This window comes from Manihot esculenta, chromosome 7 (genome assembly GCF_001659605.2).
Source record: "Manihot esculenta cultivar AM560-2 chromosome 7, M.esculenta_v8, whole genome shotgun sequence".
In the NCBI taxonomy this organism is placed as follows: domain Eukaryota; kingdom Viridiplantae; phylum Streptophyta; class Magnoliopsida; order Malpighiales; family Euphorbiaceae; genus Manihot; species Manihot esculenta.
The window spans coordinates 4,792,570-4,810,608 of NC_035167.2; the positions used below are offsets into that span (position 1 = coordinate 4,792,570).

Consider the following 18,039-nt stretch of genomic DNA (forward strand, 5'->3'; position numbering starts at 1 on the left):
TGACGGAGTACTTGAAATTGGATGCTCCTAAATACAACACGGGAGATGATCCATTTGATTACCTCAGAGCAGTTAGGATGATAACCAGTGAATTGGGAGCAGATGATAGGAGAGCCATTGAGATGGCAGGTTTCACACTAAAATGCAAGAAAGCCAGAGAATGGTTTAAGAATTATGTGGAGCCTAGAATGGACAGCATGTCATGGGGAGAGTTCGCCAATGAGTTTGCAGGGTGGGCTTTTCCTGACAGTTCGAGGGAGATGAAAGTAATTGAATTTGAACAGTTGAGACAGACAGAGGAGATGAGTGTTGATGAATTCACAGATAAGTTCCTGGATCTGCTTCAGTACGTGGGTCAAGCCTATGATACTGATCAGAAGAAAGCAAGGAGATATACGATGAGACTGCATCCCAGGTATGCTTCCTTGATTCTTCCAGCAGAAAAGGAGAGTTTCCACACGATAGTAGACGCAGCCAGGAAAATGGAAGCTAGTGCCAATATTCAGAAACAGTCAAAGGCACAGGCTTCGGGTTCTAAAGCCCCCACACCAAGTAGTAAAAGATGGGATAGAGCAAAAGGAACAAAGAGTAAGTTCTGGAGTAAAGTTAAGTCAGGTCTGGGAATAGGTAGTGGCTCAAGCTCTGGCACAGCTCCAGTCTGCAGACGATGCGGAAAACCACATGGAGGAGTTTGTCGGTTGGGATCTACAGCTTGTTTTCGATGTGGACAGGAAGGGCATATTGCTCGGGATTGTCCGCAGATGACTTTTGCACCATCCCAGCAGATGAGTTCAGGCAGTGTGGTACAGCCAGTTGTACGGCCAACAGCTCCAGTCATGCCTCAGACTAGTGGCAGAGGTAGAGGGAGAGGGGTAGCCTCTACTTCAGCAGCAGGTTCCCGAGGTGGAAATCCGGTAGCCCCAGCACGGATTTTCACAGTGACACAGGAGGAGGCTAACACGTCGAACACAGTGGTGTCAGGTAATCTCATCATTGGGTGTTCAGATGTGTATGCTTTGATGGACCCCGGTGCTTCTCATTCCTTTATTGCTTCGAGAGCCATAGAGCGATTGGGTTTGATCAGTTCTGAGTTAGAGTATCCTCTCTGGGTCAGTGGACCTAGATGTGACCCATCAGTGGCAGTGTCAGTCTGTCGTTTCAGTCCAGTATTCATAGAGGGTAGATGCCTTCCAGCTGACCTTGTGGTTCTAGACTTGACAGATTTTGATGTCATTCTAGGGATGGATTGGTTATCTACATATGGTGCTACGTTGGACTGTCGAGAGAAGCTAGTGAGTCTCAGAGACCAGGATGGGTCAGAGTGTGTCTTCAGAGGAGACAGGAGAGGTACACCCAGAGGTATGATTTCAGCCCTTCAGGCTCGTCGTTTGCTTAGGAGGGGTTGTCAGGGGTTTCTAGCTCATGTGAGAGAGCTAGATAGTCAGGTGAGGGAACCAGCCACAGTACCAGTAGTCCGAGAGTTTCTCGATGTGTTCCCAGACGATTTGCCAGGACTACCACCTGATAGGGAGATAGGGTTTGAAATTGAATTACTGCCAGGTACTAGACCTATCTCTATTCCTCCCTACAGGATGGCGCCAGCAGAGTTAACAGAGTTGAAAGAACAATTGCAGGACTTGGTAGCTAAGGGTTTCATCCGCCCTAGTACCTCACCTTGGGGTGCTCCAGTGCTCTTTGTCAGAAAGAAGGATGGATCCCTCAGACTTTGTATCGACTACAGACAGTTGAACAAGGTCACTATCAAGAATAGGTATCCCTTACCGCGGATTGATGATCTATTTGACTAGCTAGCTGGAGCAGGTTGTTTCTCAAAAATAGATCTGAGATCTGGGTATCATCAGTTGAGAGTCAGAGAGGCAGACGTGCCTAAGACAGCTTTCCGGACCAGATATGGGCATTATGAGTTCTTAGTGATGCCGTTCGGGTTGACTAACGCCCCTGCAGCATTTATGGATCTCATGAACAGGGTATTCAGTGAGTTTCTGGATCACTTTGTCATTGTGTTTATCGATGATATCTTAGTGTATTCCAGAGATGCAGAGGAGCATGCCCAGCATCTGAGGATCGTTCTGCAGACACTGAGAGAGCATGGTTTATATGCCAAGTTCTCGAAGTGTGAGTTTTGGTTACGGAGCATTGCCTTCTTGGGACATGTGGTATCAGCAGAGGGTATTGAGGTAGACCCCAAGAAGATAGAGGCTGTAGCTAACTGGCCCAGACCCACGACAGTGACTGAGATTAAAAGCTTTCTGGGACTGGCAGGTTACTACAGGAGGTTCGTTCAGAACTTCTCAAAGATAGCAGCTCCTATGACCAAATTGACTCAGAAGAACCAGAAGTTTATCTGGTCAGACCAGTGTGAAGAGAGCTTTGAGGAGCTCAAGAGGAGATTGACAACAGCACCAGTGTTAGCTCTGCCTGTCAGTAATAAAGAGTTCACAGTGTTCTGTGATGCATCTCGAGTGGGATTGGGTTGTGTATTGATGCAGAGTGATAGAGTAATAGCTTATGCTTCTAGACAGTTGAAGAAGCATGAGTTGAATTACCCTACCCATGACCTGGAGATGGCAGCAGTTATCTTTGCACTTAAGATGTGGCGGCATTACCTCTATGGGGTTAAATGCGAGATCTTCACCGATCACAAGAGTTTACAGTACATCTTAAGTTAGAGAGAGCTGAATTTGCGGCAAAGAAGGTGGGTCGAATTGCTCAGTGATTATGATTGTAAGATCCAGTATCATCCGGGGAAGGCGAATGTTGTCGCAGACGCCCTAAGCCGGAAGTCACTAGGCAGTTTATCCCATATAGCAGCAGAGCGGAGACCGGTTGTGATGGAGCTTTATAAGCTCTTTGACGAGGGATTACAGCTAGAGTTGTCTGGTACAGGTGCGTTGATAGCACAGATGAGAGTGACACCTGTGTTTCTGGAGCAGATAGCTCAGAGACAGCACGAGGACCCTGAGTTAATGAAAATTGCCAGGACTGTTCAGTCAGGCAATAATGCAGAGTTCAGATGTGACAGTAAAGGGATCCTTCGCTATGGGAGTCGACTTTGTGTACCAGATAGGGACAGTGTGAAGGAAGACATTATGAGGGAAGCTCATAATGCGAGGTATAGTGTTCACCCAGGAGCCACCAAGATGTATCAGGATCTGAAAAGGGTCTATTGGTGGCCAGCCATGAAGAAAGAAGTGGCGCAGTTCGTAACAGCCTGTGAGGTTTGTCAGAGGGTGAAATTAGAGCATCAGAAACCAGCCGGAATGCTTAACCTATTACCGATTCCAGAGTGGAAATGGGAAAACATAGCCATGGATTTTGTAGTGGGTTTACCAGTAGCGTCCAACAGGATAGACTCGATATGGGTGATTGTGGACAGACTCACGAAATCTGCTCATTTTCTTCCAGTACGGAGTAACTATTCTGTGGATAAGTTGGCACAGGTCTATCTGGATGAGATAGTGAGATTACATGGAGTTCCAGTGTCTATAGTTTCAGACAGAGGACCTCAGTTTACCTCCCGCTTTTGGCGGAGTCTGCAAAGTGCGATGGGCACGAGATTGGATTTTAGTACTGCTTTCCACCCACAAACTGATGGACAGTCAGAAAGGACCATCCAGACCATAGAGGATATGCTTCGCCTATGTGTGTTAGACTTTGGCGGTTCTTGGAGGCAGCATCTACCTTTGGTGGAGTTTGCCTACAATAACAGCTATCATGCGAGCATCGGGATGGCTCCTTATGAAGCTTTGTATGGGAGGAAATGCAGATCCCCTGTTTGTTGGGAAGAGGTAGGAGAGAAGGCTCTTGCAGGGCCAGAGTTAGTAGACATTACCAGTAGAATGGTGCCCATGATTAGAGATAGACTCAGAACAGCTCAGAGTAGACAGAAAAGTTATGCAGACGTTCGCAGAAAGCAGTTAGAGTTTCACGAGGGTAATTGGGTATTGCTGAAAGTGTCTCCAATGAAAGGAGTGGTTCGTTTTGGAAAGAAAGGTAAATTAGCTCCACGGTACATTGGACCCTTTGAGGTGTTGCAGAGGATCGAAAATGTGTCGTATAAGCTGGATTTACCTGCTTCTATGGAGAGAATTCACCCGGTATTTCATGTTTCTATGCTACGACAGTTTGTGTCAGATCCGAATCAGGTTCTGAGTGAGCCTGAGGTGGAGATTCATACGGATCTCACCTATATAGAGCAGCCAGTGCGGATTCTGGACACGCAGATCAGACAGCTAAGGAACAAGGAGATTCCGATGGTGAAAGTTCTATGGAACCACCATAATCTAGAAGAGTGCACCTGGGAGACGCGGGAGTCTATGCTCCAGCAGTATCCACATCTGTTTTGAGGTTAGTTTCCTCCTTGTGTTTTGTTTTTGTTGTTTTAGGAACAGTCGAGGACGAATGTTCTTAACGGGGGGAGAATGTAATACCCGGCTAGAATCCGGCACCGGAATTTCTATTGTCTGGTGGAATCCGGGGTGTTGGGATTCTATATACGGGTAGGAGTTATGTTTTTCTAAGTGTTATGATGTGTTTTATGGGTTTACAGTTTGATAGTTTTGAGTTGAAATGAACCAAGGCAGAGGAGCCAAGTTCGGCCGCCGAAGATAAGTTCGGCCGCCGAAAGTACCCAATGTTCGGCTCCCGAAGGTAAGTTCGGCCCCCGAATGTTGCATGGTTTTGCATGCGATTCGGCAGCCGAAGCTGAGTTGCTTAGCCAGCAGTTTTGTATCCCTTAGTCAGCATTTTGGACAGGTGTTATCACCAGCTCATGTCCAGACGTTGGCCACGTCTCCCCTGGTTTATTTGCTGAGTTTGAGCAGCTCATGCAGAGTGTTTTGATTGTACACAAGGGTTTGAATGGTTTGAAGCAAAAAGCTAAGTTTGTGAGAGTTTGAGAGTTTGAGGAGAGTTGGTCCGTTTTTCTTGTTCAGAGTGTTCATCTTCGTGTTACAGGAGGTAAGTGATGCTCTTGAACATGTTTTTATGTGTTTTCTGAAGGTTTTATGGAAGGTAAGGGAGAGAGATGCATGTTTAAGTGAGAAGTAGTGGTTTTGATGAAGTTATGCATGTATACATGTTTCTGTGTTTGTTTGATTTGTTGTTTGGGGTTATTAGATAGTTTTGGACCCCTGTGATCATATACATGCGTATATGTGTGTTGAGGAGTATGGTTTGAATGGGTGAAGGGAAGGAGAAGATGGTTTGCCGTTGAAGCTGAGTTCTGGATGAACTCAGGTTCGGCAGCCGAAGGTTCATTCGGCCGCCGAACCTCTTGCATGGTGGCTTGGCTGCCACAGCCTGTTTTGCATGTTCGGCTCTGTTTGGGGGATTCGGCCGCCGAAGGTGCCGCCGAAGGTGCTTGAGTTTCGTCTCTGGAGAGGACATTCGGCCGCCGAACCTGCCGCCGAAAGTGTCCTGTCCAGCTTTCTTTTGCATGCTTTGCAGAGATAGTTGAGTGAGTTTAAGGGGTTTCTTGGGGAAGTTTAAGAGAGTTATTCTACGCTTGTTTGGTCCCTCATTTGAGTCCATCTGTATAGGTACAGACCAGAGGAACCAGAGAGAGCAGCAGTGAGTACTGCTCCAGAGGTTCAGAACCTGCAGAGTCAGTCAGTCCAGATAGCCAGAGGTGAGTGGAACTAAACTTATGACTTTTAATTGAACCACAAACTGCTTTTAGCATATCTTATGCATCATGTTTATGCCATAGGTTGAGTGCATTAGTAGTCACGAATATGTTGCATTGCATTGTTATTTGGTGATGTGAGTAAATGCTGAATGATCCAATAGTCTCAGACAGGAAGTCCAGGAGCCTTTGACTACGCCCTGGTAGGTATAGCGAAGTCCAGGAGCCTTTGACTACGCCCTGGCAGGTATAGCAAAGTCCAGGAGCCTTTGACTACGCCCTGGCAATGGTAAGTACAGAGGTGTTATATACACATATACATATATGACAGGAAGACCAGGTGCTCGATTCTACGCCCTGGCACAGAGTTACTGGGACTATGTGGTGACAGGTTTACTCTTGATGTGGCTTGTCTGTGATATGGTGCATTTCATGAGATCATATTTTACTGAGATGATTTACTATTCTACTCACTGGGCTATAGAGCTCATCCCACTCCCTTAACCCCAGTTTTGCAGGTTCAGTGTACAGTGTACAGGGACAGTCCAGCAGAGTACAGGAAAAGTAAAGAGATCTGTAATAGCTTAGAGTGGACATGTAATATTAAAGAGATGTACTAGTTGTTGCTTGACCTAGTGATGTATGTTTTGTACATGATCTGTATATGTATATATGTTTTCCTGTATGTGAAAACCAGGCTTAACAGGTATGAGTTAACCCATCTAGAGCAAGCTCTAGTCAGGGATACAGAGTACAGAGTACATGAGTACAGAGTACAGAGATAGTGCATGCACAGGTTAAGCCTTGGTTCAGAAAAGAGTTTTATTTTCACAAAAAAAATGTATGATCATGTATGAGGTTTACAGGTACACAGAGAGTATAGCAGGCTTGCTACGGGTTCTGGCGGCCTTAAGCCGACCTGAATCCTAGCGCCGGTGACGGTCCATTTTGGGGTCGTTACATCTATGCTATCAAAGCACCAGTAGAGGATATGCTTCGCCTATGTGTGTTAGACTTTGGCGGTTCTTGGAGGCAGCATCTACCTTTGGTGGAGTTTGCCTACAATAACAGCTATCATGCGAGCATCGGAATGGCTCCTTATGAAGCTTTGTATGGGAGGAAATGCAGATCCCCTGTTTGTTGGGAAGAGGTAGGAGAGAAGGCTCTTGCAGGGCCAGAGTTAGTAGACATTACCAGTAGAATGGTGCCCATGATTAGAGATAGACTCAGAACAGCTCAGAGTAGACAGAAAGTTATGCAGACGTTCGCAGAAAGCAGTTAGAGTTTCACGAGGGTAATTGGGTATTGCTGAAAGTGTCTCCAATGAAAGGAGTGGTTCGTTTTGGAAAGAAAGGTAAATTAGCTCCACGGTACATTGGACCCTTTGAGGTGTTGCAGAGGATCGGAAATGTGTCGTATAAGCTGGATTTACCTGCTTCTATGGAGAGAATTCACCCGGTATTTCATGTTTCTATGCTACGACAGTTTGTGTCAGATCCGAATCAGGTTCTGAGTGAGCCTGAGGTGGAGATTCATACGGATCTCACCTATATAGAGCAGCCAGTGCGGATTCTGGACACGCAGATCAGACAGCTAAGGAACAAGGAGATTCCGATGGTGAAAGTTCTATGGAACCACCATAATCTAGAAGAGTGCACCTGGGAGACGCGGGAGTCTATGCTCCAGCAGTATCCACATCTGTTTTGAGGTTAGTTTCCTCCTTGTGTTTTGTTTTTGTTGTTTTAGGAACAGTCGAGGATGAATGTTCTTAACGGGGGGAGAATGTAATACCCGGCTAGAATCCGGCACCGGAATTTCTATTGTCTGGTGGAATCCGGGGTGTTGGGATTCTATATACGGGTAGGAGTTATGTTTTTCTAAGTGTTATGATGTGTTTTATGGGTTTACAGTTTGATAGTTTTGAGTTGAAATGAACCAAGGCAGAGGAGCCAAGTTCGGCCGCCGAAGATAAGTTCGGCCGCCGAAAGTACCCAATGTTCGGCTCCCGAAGGTAAGTTCGGCCCCCGAATGTTGCATGGTTTTGCATGCGATTCGGCAGCCGAAGCTGAGTTGCTTAGCCAGCAGTTTTGTATCCCTTAGTCAGCATTTTGGACTGGTGTTATCACCAGCTCATGTCTAGACGTTGGCCACGTCTCCCCTGGTTTATTTGCTGAGTTTGAGCAGCTCATGCAGAGTGTTTTGATTGTACACAAGGGTTTGAATGGTTTGAAGCAAAAAGCTAAGTTTGTGAGAGTTTGAGAGTTTGAGGAGAGTTGGTCCGTTTTTCTTGTTCAGAGTGTTCATCTTCGTGTTACAGGAGGTAAGTGATGCTCTTGAACATGTTTTTATGTGTTTTCTGAAGGTTTTATGGAAGGTAAGGGAGAGAGATGCATGTTTAAGTGAGAAGTAGTGGTTTTGATGAAGTTATGCATGTATACATGTTTCTGTGTTTGTTTGATTTGTTGTTTGGGGTTATTAGATAGTTTTGGACCCCTGTGATCATATACATGCGTATATGTGTGTTGAGGAGTATGGTTTGAATGGGTGAAGGGAAGGAGAAGATGGTTTGCCGTTGAAGCTGAGTTCTGGATGAACTCAGGTTCGGCAGCCGAAGGTTCATTCGGCCGCCGAACCTCTTGCATGGTGGCTTGGCTGCCACAGCCTGTTTTGCATGTTCGGCTCTGTTTGGGGGATTCGGCCGCCGAAGGTGCCGCCGAAGGTGCTTGAGTTTCGTCTCTGGAGAGGACATTCGGCCGCCGAACCTGCCGCCGAAAGTGTCCTGTCCAGCTTTCTTTTGCATGCTTTGCAGAGATAGTTGAGTGAGTTTAAGGGGTTTCTTGGGGAAGTTTAAGAGAGTTATTCTACGCTTGTTTGGTCCCTCATTTGAGTCCATCTGTATAGGTACAGACCAGAGGAACCAGAGAGAGCAGCAGTGAGTACTGCTCCAGAGGTTCAGAACCTGCAGAGTCAGTCAGTCCAGATAGCCAGAGGTGAGTGGAACTAAACTTATGACTTTTAATTGAACCACAAACTGCTTTTAGCATATCTTATGCATCATGTTTATGCCATAGGTTGAGTGCATTAGTAGTCACGAATATGTTGCATTGCATTGTTATTTGGTGATGTGAGTAAGTGCTGAATGATCCAATAGTCTCAGACAGGAAGTCCAGGAGCCTTTGACTACGCCCTGGCAGGTATAGCGAAGTCCAGGAGCCTTTGACTACGCCCTGGCAGGTATAGCAAAGTCCAGGAGCCTTTGACTACGCCCTGGCAATGGTAAGTACAGAGGTGTTATATACACATATACATATATGACAGGAAGACCAGGTGCTCGATTCTACGCCCTGGCACAGAGTTACTGGGACTATGTGGTGACAGGTTTACTCTTGATGTGGCTTGTCTGTGATATGGTGCATTTCATGAGATCATATTTTACTGAGATGATTTACTGTTCTACTCACTGGGCTATAGAGCTCATCCCACTCCCTTAACCCCAGTTTTGCAGGTTCAGTGTATAGTGTACAGGGACAGTCCAGCAGAGTACAGGAAAAGTAAAGAGATCTGTAATAGCTTAGAGTGGACATATAATATTAAAGAGATGTACTAGTTGTTGCTTGACCTAGTGATGTATGTTTTGTACATGATCTGTATATGTATATATGTTTTCCTGTATGTGAAAACCAGGCTTTGTTGGTTAACCAGTTGTCAAAGGATAGAGACATGTTAAACCGACGCTTCACCTTGACATGTTGATTTTCAAACATAGATCAGCATGAAACAGGCTCATGTCTAGCCTTTGTGATTATAAAACCGAGCCACTACTTTGCCTTCTACCCATCACAAGATCAGCATTCAGATTTCACTCCTCTAGTACTTTTAGAAGCACAGTTTCTCCATAGGTCTTTGCCTTTATAGAGTAATAACAGGACGATCAGTCCCAAGAAGCTCCCCAAAATAGCAAGAAAATGGCAGAAGTTCTAATTATGCCGAAATACTGCCGAAATTTTCTTAAAAATATATATAAAAATATATTTAAAATTTCACATTTTTACCTTTTATATTATCATCCTAGAATATTTATTTATTATTTGATATAGTATTTTTTTTTTAAATCTAGGAGAGGATCCGGCTTCCAGGATAGATAATAGGGGTGCTCCTGTGATCTAGGTTCTTTTGTTCCCCAATATTGGTGAGTGGATAAATATATAACTTTGATCTTTTTCTTAAATATATGTATCTGTGTATATGTTACTTTGTTTATTTAAAATGGGAAAGGATAAAGTTAATTTATATTTCTTGGATAAACGAAAATTTAATTCAAAGCACAGCTGAATAAATAGCCTATTACACTCTGTATATGCACTGAACAGATAACATCTTGATGACAGGTGATTTATTTTCAGCATAATATATATTTATACTGTCTTTGGGACAACACTTGATATACAGACAGCCTTTGGGGCGTATGTCAGGTGGTCACCCTTTAGGGGTAACTCTGCACATGTGTATGACCAGTATTTTATTAGCTCTTGGTCCAAAATTGTCATCATAGAGACTAAGATGCCAGCATTGCTCTCAAGCTGTCATTATTTTATCACACCTGAGATGCCAGCATTATCTACAAGGAACATATTATGAGTGTATGCGGATTCTAGTTTTAACAGTTTATTTGAATTAATTGACTTAAATGTATTTATTCAGCTGACTTATTTTAGCTAAGTATTTGGTACTATTAAGTACCTAAACTTTATCTTTTCCCCTTTGTTATTTATTTATCCGCTCACTGAGTATGTTGTACTCACCCTTATACTTTTATTATTATAGTTCCTTTTTGGTGATCCGCTCAACAGTCCTCATCTTCTAGTTTATCCTTCCTTTCACATTGTCCACTCAGAGTCTAGAGGAGGTCGGACCAATCCTAAGTCTTTTGTCATTTCTTTTTGTAATTTTGAAAGATCATGTATAGATTTTACAGTTCAGTGAAGAATGTAAAGATCGTTGTTTTGAGGCGAAAAAGAATCAATGAAACGAAATGATCAGATTTCCTTCTTCCCCTGGAGTATCTTAGCAATGAAATGAAATGATCCCGCTACCTTGTGATGCAGACCTTATAGAATATGCAATTGCTCTGATCAGACAGAATGCTGCGAGAGATGTAGAGAGAGCAGTGTTGGTGTCCATAGCCAGCAGTCGCTGTTCATCATATTTCCCTTTCCAGCATCAAGCAACAAGACATCAATTACCAATTTGCAGCTGCTAAAGAGTCACATACTTCATAAAAACATCCAAAATTTTTGTGCCTTCCCAATTATTATTCACTGTCCATAATTTTCAAAATCACAACAGATGATTGCTGTGTCCAATAAATCAACCGACGCATATCATCTGAACATCAGTTCAAAATATAGAAAAATTAAGAGATTAGGAACCAAAATTATAAATGATGAGTTACCATTGACACCAATTTTCAAATAAAATTCCTGGAATTGAGCTGCTGTTCGTGTGATATGGAGCAATTAACCTTAGATTTTAGGATAAATTTAGATCGGATTTAATTTCTATTATTGATTTTAGTTGAAAGTCTATAATAATTTTTTTAAAAAAAAATTTCAAGACGCATGATTTTTAAAAGTCACAAGTCTATCACAAAATTTAAGGTCAAAAGTTAATTTTAGTATTTTATTATTTTTTATAAAAATTTTTCATAATTTTTTATATTAAGATTTTTTTTATTATAAATAGTCATTTTCTTAATTATGAAATACCTTTTAATTTTCGATAATTTAATAAAAAATTTCAATTTTTACTTTTTTATTTTCTGAATTTCTTCTTAATAAACTTTATTGATTAAAATCCTAACGGAGTCTAAACAGTTTTATTTCAAATAATATCATAAATTAATCATCGACATCTTTCGAAATGTCATTATTTGCTAATAGCGTATTTATTTATAAAAAAAATTAATAAATTTATAAATAGTTAACAAAAAAATTGATAGATTTACCGGAAAATAAATTTATAAATAGTTAGAAAAAAACTACTAAATAATTAAAATTAATAATTTTGAGTAAAGCAAAAAATAAATCAAAAATTTATTTGGATTGGTTTTGACCAAAATGTTACGGTATTAATATAATATACTATTTTATTATACAGTCAAGTTTAGATCCTGAAATTAAAAATAAGCTTTTTTTTATAATTTTTAAAATAATAAAGTCTGACTATTTTAGCAATTTATATATGTGCAAAAAAGTTGGAAAGAGGTATTTTTAAAATAAATTATATTTTAATACTTAATTTTTAATATAATTAAATTTCAGTTTTTTCCTCTTTAGAAATTTGCTTCTTCTTTTTTTTATTCATTCTCCTCTTTGATTATTTGTTGATGCTGAGATGTTTTGTGAAATGTATACATATTTGTTTGAGAAATTGATTGATGAAATTCAATAAATGAAAATTTTAAAACAGTTATTTTTCCTTTAATTTTATTGGGTTATAAAAAAAAATTTTCTCATGAAATTGTATAGATAGTGTAATTTCAGCCATTCGTTTAGTTTAAAATTGAATTAAATTATCAAATTAAAAATTAAAATTTGTATTTAAAAAAATCAAATCGATTTTATGTAAAAATCAATTTAAATTAAATTGATCTGATTCAGTTTAATTTGATGAATTGAACTTTTTAATAAATTTTTTATTTTTTACATCTTATTTTTTATATTCTAACATTTAATTAAAATATTTTAATTTTAATTATAGTATAATTTCTATATTATTAAAAATAATATACTATTATTACTAATCAGTTCGATTCGATTTTATTAATTTTTTTAACTAAAACTGAACCAAATCAAAATAATTGAAATTTTAAAAAATAAAATTTGATTTTATATTTTCTTTTGCACACTCCAGACTTCTATAAGCTAGCCATTTTATTTTTAAAATTCAAAATATTCCTCTATATATTCTTTTATTATTAATTTAATAAATTTTATAAATAAAAAAAATCTATAATTTATGAAAATATATTCATTAATTATATTAAAATTAAGGATTACAAAGTAATTTATTTTAATTTAATTACTAATTTTTTACAAGTTAATTTCCTAATTTACAAGTTTCATCATTACAGTGGTGTCAGACGTAATGAGCCCCGTAGTTTTATATACACTAATTTATTTATTTGAGATAAAATATGTAATTTGACTCTTCAACTTTACTTAAAAGTCTGTTGATACCATAATTTTACATTTTATAAAATTGTAATAAATCCGTACAAGAGTTTTAAAATTTTAGAAATTAAATAATTATATTTTATAAAATTTATAGGTTAAATAATACACTTTTATAAAATTTAAATTTTAAAAATTAATGATAAAAAAATTATAATATTAACTGATTTTTTGTGTAAAAATTATAAATTAAATTATATATTTAATTTTATATATATATATATTATTCGGATTTTGTTGAACAAATGCTAGCGATTATAATAACCGTTAATTGTTGCAGTGATTATGTGGTCAGTTAATAGTTAATTAAATATCATAATAAATAGTTTTTTTAATTATTAAATAATAGTGTTTTAACTAAATTAAAATACTGAATATTATTTTAAAATTAATTATTGAACAGAAAATAATAGACATTTTTTAAAGATATTTATTTATGGTATTTTTTAAAAATTGAGAGGTTATATGGGGAGATATTTTTAATTAAATCAAATTATATTTATTATTACTTTTATGATTATTTTATTAATTTTAATTATTTTTATTTAATTAAGAATAAAAAATAAATAATTTAAATTATTGTTACTAATATTTATTCATAAGCAATATTTTAAAATTACTAATAAATTCTCATTATAAATAGAAATAGAATTTAATATATTTATATTATAAAGTATTATTTTTTATATTTATATTATAAAGTATTACTTTTTATATTTATCAGAAATTTTCAAATTGATATTTAAAAATAATATATCAATTCATAAATTAATAAATTTTCAATTTGTACAATAATATCAATTAAATATCTGTATTCACATATTAAAACATCATTTTTTAAAAATCTCAATATTCATACCATAATCTTCCCAACATTGATACTATTGAAATTTAATATTAAGGATTTCTATATCTGTAAAATTAGATACAAAATAATTTTATTTGTATTTTAATATATACATAACAGATATCACGAGTAAGTTAAATAATATAAAAAATAAAATAAAGAATCAATTAATTCCAATAAAATTGTTATATTTTCTTCCCTAAATTATTAGCAATTTTTATAACCTTTTATATTTTTTTATAATGAAAAATTAATTAACTCATATTTTTAATTTTTTTAAATATATCTTATATTTATTGGAATATAGATCCATAAGTAACCTCTCGATATGCTGGGAATTGCACAAGTATTTCTAATAGAATCAAAGACTTAATATTAAGTTCAAAGACTTAAAAACTCCCAGAGAGGTTAATATTAAGTTCAAAGACTATGGTATGAATATTGGTGAGCAGTGAGGAAAAGGTTATATTGAATATTCAATATAAAAAATAATTCTTTATAATATAAATATATTAAATTCTATTTCTATTTATAATGAGAATTTATTAGTAATTTTAAAATATTGCTTATGAATAAATATTAGTAACAATAATTTAAATTATTTATTTTTTATTCTTAATTAAATAAAAATAATTAAAATTAATAAAATAATCATAAAAGTAATAATAAATATAATTTGATTTAATTAAAAATATCTCCCCATATAACCTCTCAATTTTTAAAAAATACCATAAATAAATATCTTTAAAAAATGTCTATTATTTTCAGTTCAATAATTAATTTTAATGTGTTGAATTCCCAATGGGCCCATGTGTGCCATTGCTATAATGTGTTGAATATCAACTATTAAAGCCAGGCTACCTTTTTCCACTGGCTTAACTATTAAACCCAGGCTACCTTTTTCCACTGGCTTTCTACAGCAAAACAAAACCCACACATAACACATACGTTCATTCAAAACCCTTCTCTGATTTTCTGTTTGGTGTCAATCTAATGGAACAAAATCAGAACAAGAACAAAGGAGTTGCTGCAGATTGCAATACTAGTAGCGATGACGTTGAGAGATATTTAAACTCGTTGCCTGTTGGGTATCGGTTTGCTCCTAGTGATGATGAGCTGATTCGTTATTGATAGGCGGTTGTCGAATCCGTCAAAAATAAACCTATTAAACAATCAACAATTAACTTGTAGATAGTGGCAATAGGGTCGAACCACAGGGAATTGACACTAATGATTTTCCTAATAATGACTAGGTCAAGTAAATAACAAGTAAATAAAAGAGGGGGGTTTGATTTGATGAATTAAAACTAAATAGCAAAAGAAAGCAATAATTTAAAGATGAGTAAATCAATAAGAGAGAAGCTTCTAGTTGAAGTATGGATCTATTTCAGATTGTTTAGAATTGATCATTGATTCTTTAATACTCCTATTTATCTCAATAAATTAGTTTAGGATGTGGAAGACGCTTCTCACAATCCAAATTCCTCCTTAGTTCTAGTTTGATTAGGAAACGTTCGCTAATCAAACACTAGTTAACAAGTTGCCAAGGAACGTCCTTGGGGTCTTTGGCATCGAACAACTGTTAACTGCATTAAGACTTAGAGAAACCTAATTCTAACCTTGCCAACCGCGTGGTCAAGTTTAGATTATGCAGCTTGATTAAATGTGTGTTTAAATAATCTAAGCAATTACGGACCTAAACTATTCAAACAATTGTTACTCAAGCAATTAAAAGCAATAGGCCTAAATTGATTCTAAAAGCAAAGCAACAATTATAGAAAGATCAAATTGCATAAATATTGAAAATAAATAGAAGTTTAACAATGGAGATTTAAATCTCTCAATTCATCACAAATCTGAATTTTCCAACTTCAACTAGAAAAGAAAGTGTTTAGCCACTCATGGTGGACAAAATCAAAGAAAAGAAGAAAAGAAAGAAGGAAAGTTTCTGCTGTGTTGCTGGAGAATTTTCGAGGATGGCAGATGCTGAAAGATGATGATGATGGTTTGGATGTTGCCCTTATATAGCTGGAGAATCCCAATTCTAATTTGATTAGGGTTTTGGAATCTCAATTTGATTTGGTCTTCTTTGTAGTCTTTGATTCCTCTTTGGATTTTGTATTTGATTGAGAATGGAACTCTCTAGGTGAAGGGCGTGGCTCTTGGGACTGATCTTGTGGTGTTTGAAGTGGACTTGGACTTCTTTTCTTTGAATTTGGATTTTCTGCTCTTTTCCCGCCTCTGCTGTCAACTTCTGCTGTCAAGGTGACTTGGGCAGTTTCTGCGAGTGACTTGGGCAAGTCACTTGCCCAATCTGCCCCAATCGCTTTCTGGGATTCAGTCCAGTTTTTGCCTCTAACTCTGCGAATGACTTGGCCAGTTCCTGCGAGTGATTTGGGCAAATCACTTTGACCCAATCACTTTTCCAGCTTTTTCTTCACTTTTTCTCCAACTTTTCAATTTCTTCCTTTTCTGTAAAAACATAACAAAAAGACAAATTAAGCTAGAAAAATGTGTAAATAAACAGTAATAAATATAATAAAAATGTGGCTAAATTATGCTTGATCAAATACCCCCACACCTAGCTTTTTGCTTGTCCTCAAGCAACAAACAACTTAGTCAATCAAGTTCCTTTTTCTTTAGAGCCTAATTACCACTTAATCAGCCCCCCTAGACTCCTAAGCTGAAGTGTCACAGTATAGAGTACATGCACTAAGGTCATCCTTTCCTTTCCTTGTTTCCTTTCACCTACCATGGTCAAGAGAAAGGTTTTTGACTCAATCATGCTTATTCTTTTATGTTAGTTTTAATGCAACCCCTAGGAGTGACTTGCCACCTTATCTCTTTCTCCTTTTTTTATTTTATTTTTATTTTCAGCAGCACTTATTCTTATCCTTGCTTGAAAAAGTCACTAACCTTTTTACGCGATTGTGCACATGGGTGATGCACCCCCGGTTACTCAGTTAGTCACTTGTTCAAGTGGCTACTAGCTCTGTTCATAGTCTAGACCATCGAAACTTATTTTTGCTTGAAAAAGTCACTAACCTTTTTACGCGATTGTGTACATGGGTGATACACCCCCGGTTACTCAGTTAGTCACTTCTCCAAGTGGCTTTTAGGCTCAGTTCATAGTCTTAGACCATTGGAACAGGTTTATGATTTGTGCTTTGTGCTGGTTTGTCATGATAGTTTGGGCAAATCAACTCATAGGGAGTTACACTAACTTTTTGTTTGCATGTATTTGTATTTTTATTTCCCTTGACCTTAGCAAATTTAAGGATTCAATTCAAGGGAAAAACTCCCTAAGTGAAGGTAGCATACTGTGAGTGATTCAATTAAGGCTTAAAGGGGTGGCCAATCAATGGGGTCATGAGATGAGGAAACACTTTTAACCTTGTTATCTATGTTTGAGTAGAGCAAAAGCTAAGTCAAAATTCTGTGTGTGTGTGTGTGCAAAAAGTGAAAAAATGTGTGAAAAAATTTTGGTGTGTGTTTATGGGGCAAAAAGATGCAAAAAGAAATAAAAAGAAAGCAAAAAGATAATGTAAACGGAGAAAAGAAAAATATAACCTAATCCTAACAGTAAATACCCCCACACCTATCCCAAACATTGTCCTCAATGTTTAAATATAAATATGAAAAAATTAATAAGGAGAAGGAAAGGGACTGCCTGAGATGTGGGTGATTAGGCCAAGTGATTTGGGCAAATCACTCGGCCAAATCACTGTCGTGGCTGGTCTGTGGGTAGAAAAATGGTCCACCAGCAGCTGCAACAAGTGCTCCATATGCTGCATTTTGTCCTTGATTCTGGTGAGATGAGCCTCCACCAAAGGGTCTTGAGGTGCCTTTTACGTCCTCCAAGGTCCACCCAATTTTCTTGTGCTTCCTCAACACATCAAGGAGCTTTTCCTCTTCTTCTTGGCTGAGCTGGTTAGAAATGATTATTGGGAGTGTATTTCCAGCCCCCAAGTAGGCATATTTGAGGTGATCTGGCAGGGGCTTCAGATCTGGTGCACTTTTTGTCTTTGTCTCAGCCTGCTGTCTGCTGGTTGATTGGGGCAGATTTCCTGTTGATTTGGGCAAATCATCTAGTGATCTGGGCAAATCACTTTCTGTCATGTCTGTCTGCTCACTGACTTGGGCAGATTGCCTGGGTGACTTGGGCAAATCACTCTCTGTCATTTCTGTCTGCTGGTTGATCTGGGCAGATTGCCTGGGTGACTTGGGCAAATCACTCGCAGAATCTGCCCACATCACTATCTGGTCTGTCTCTGAGCAGTTTCTGTCCATCTCTTCATATCTGCACAAATTAG

At 37.8% G+C, this 18,039-nt stretch overlaps 1 protein-coding gene and 1 long non-coding RNA gene across 2 annotated transcripts in view; one reads left to right on the forward strand and one right to left on the reverse strand.

The window, feature by feature from the left end:
• LOC122724099 (NAC transcription factor 29-like) overlaps positions 1-18,039 on the reverse strand; it is a 94,220-nt gene that overhangs the window by 18,051 nt on the left and 58,130 nt on the right. The gene's annotated exons all lie outside the window — the stretch shown is intronic.
• The window catches only part of LOC122724103, a 43,560-nt gene continuing 35,100 nt past the window's right edge, over positions 9,580-18,039 (forward strand). The window contains exon 1 of the long non-coding RNA XR_006351375.1: positions 9,580-9,621. This is a non-coding gene — a long non-coding RNA (uncharacterized LOC122724103). The remainder of the gene's footprint in view (positions 9,622-18,039) is intronic.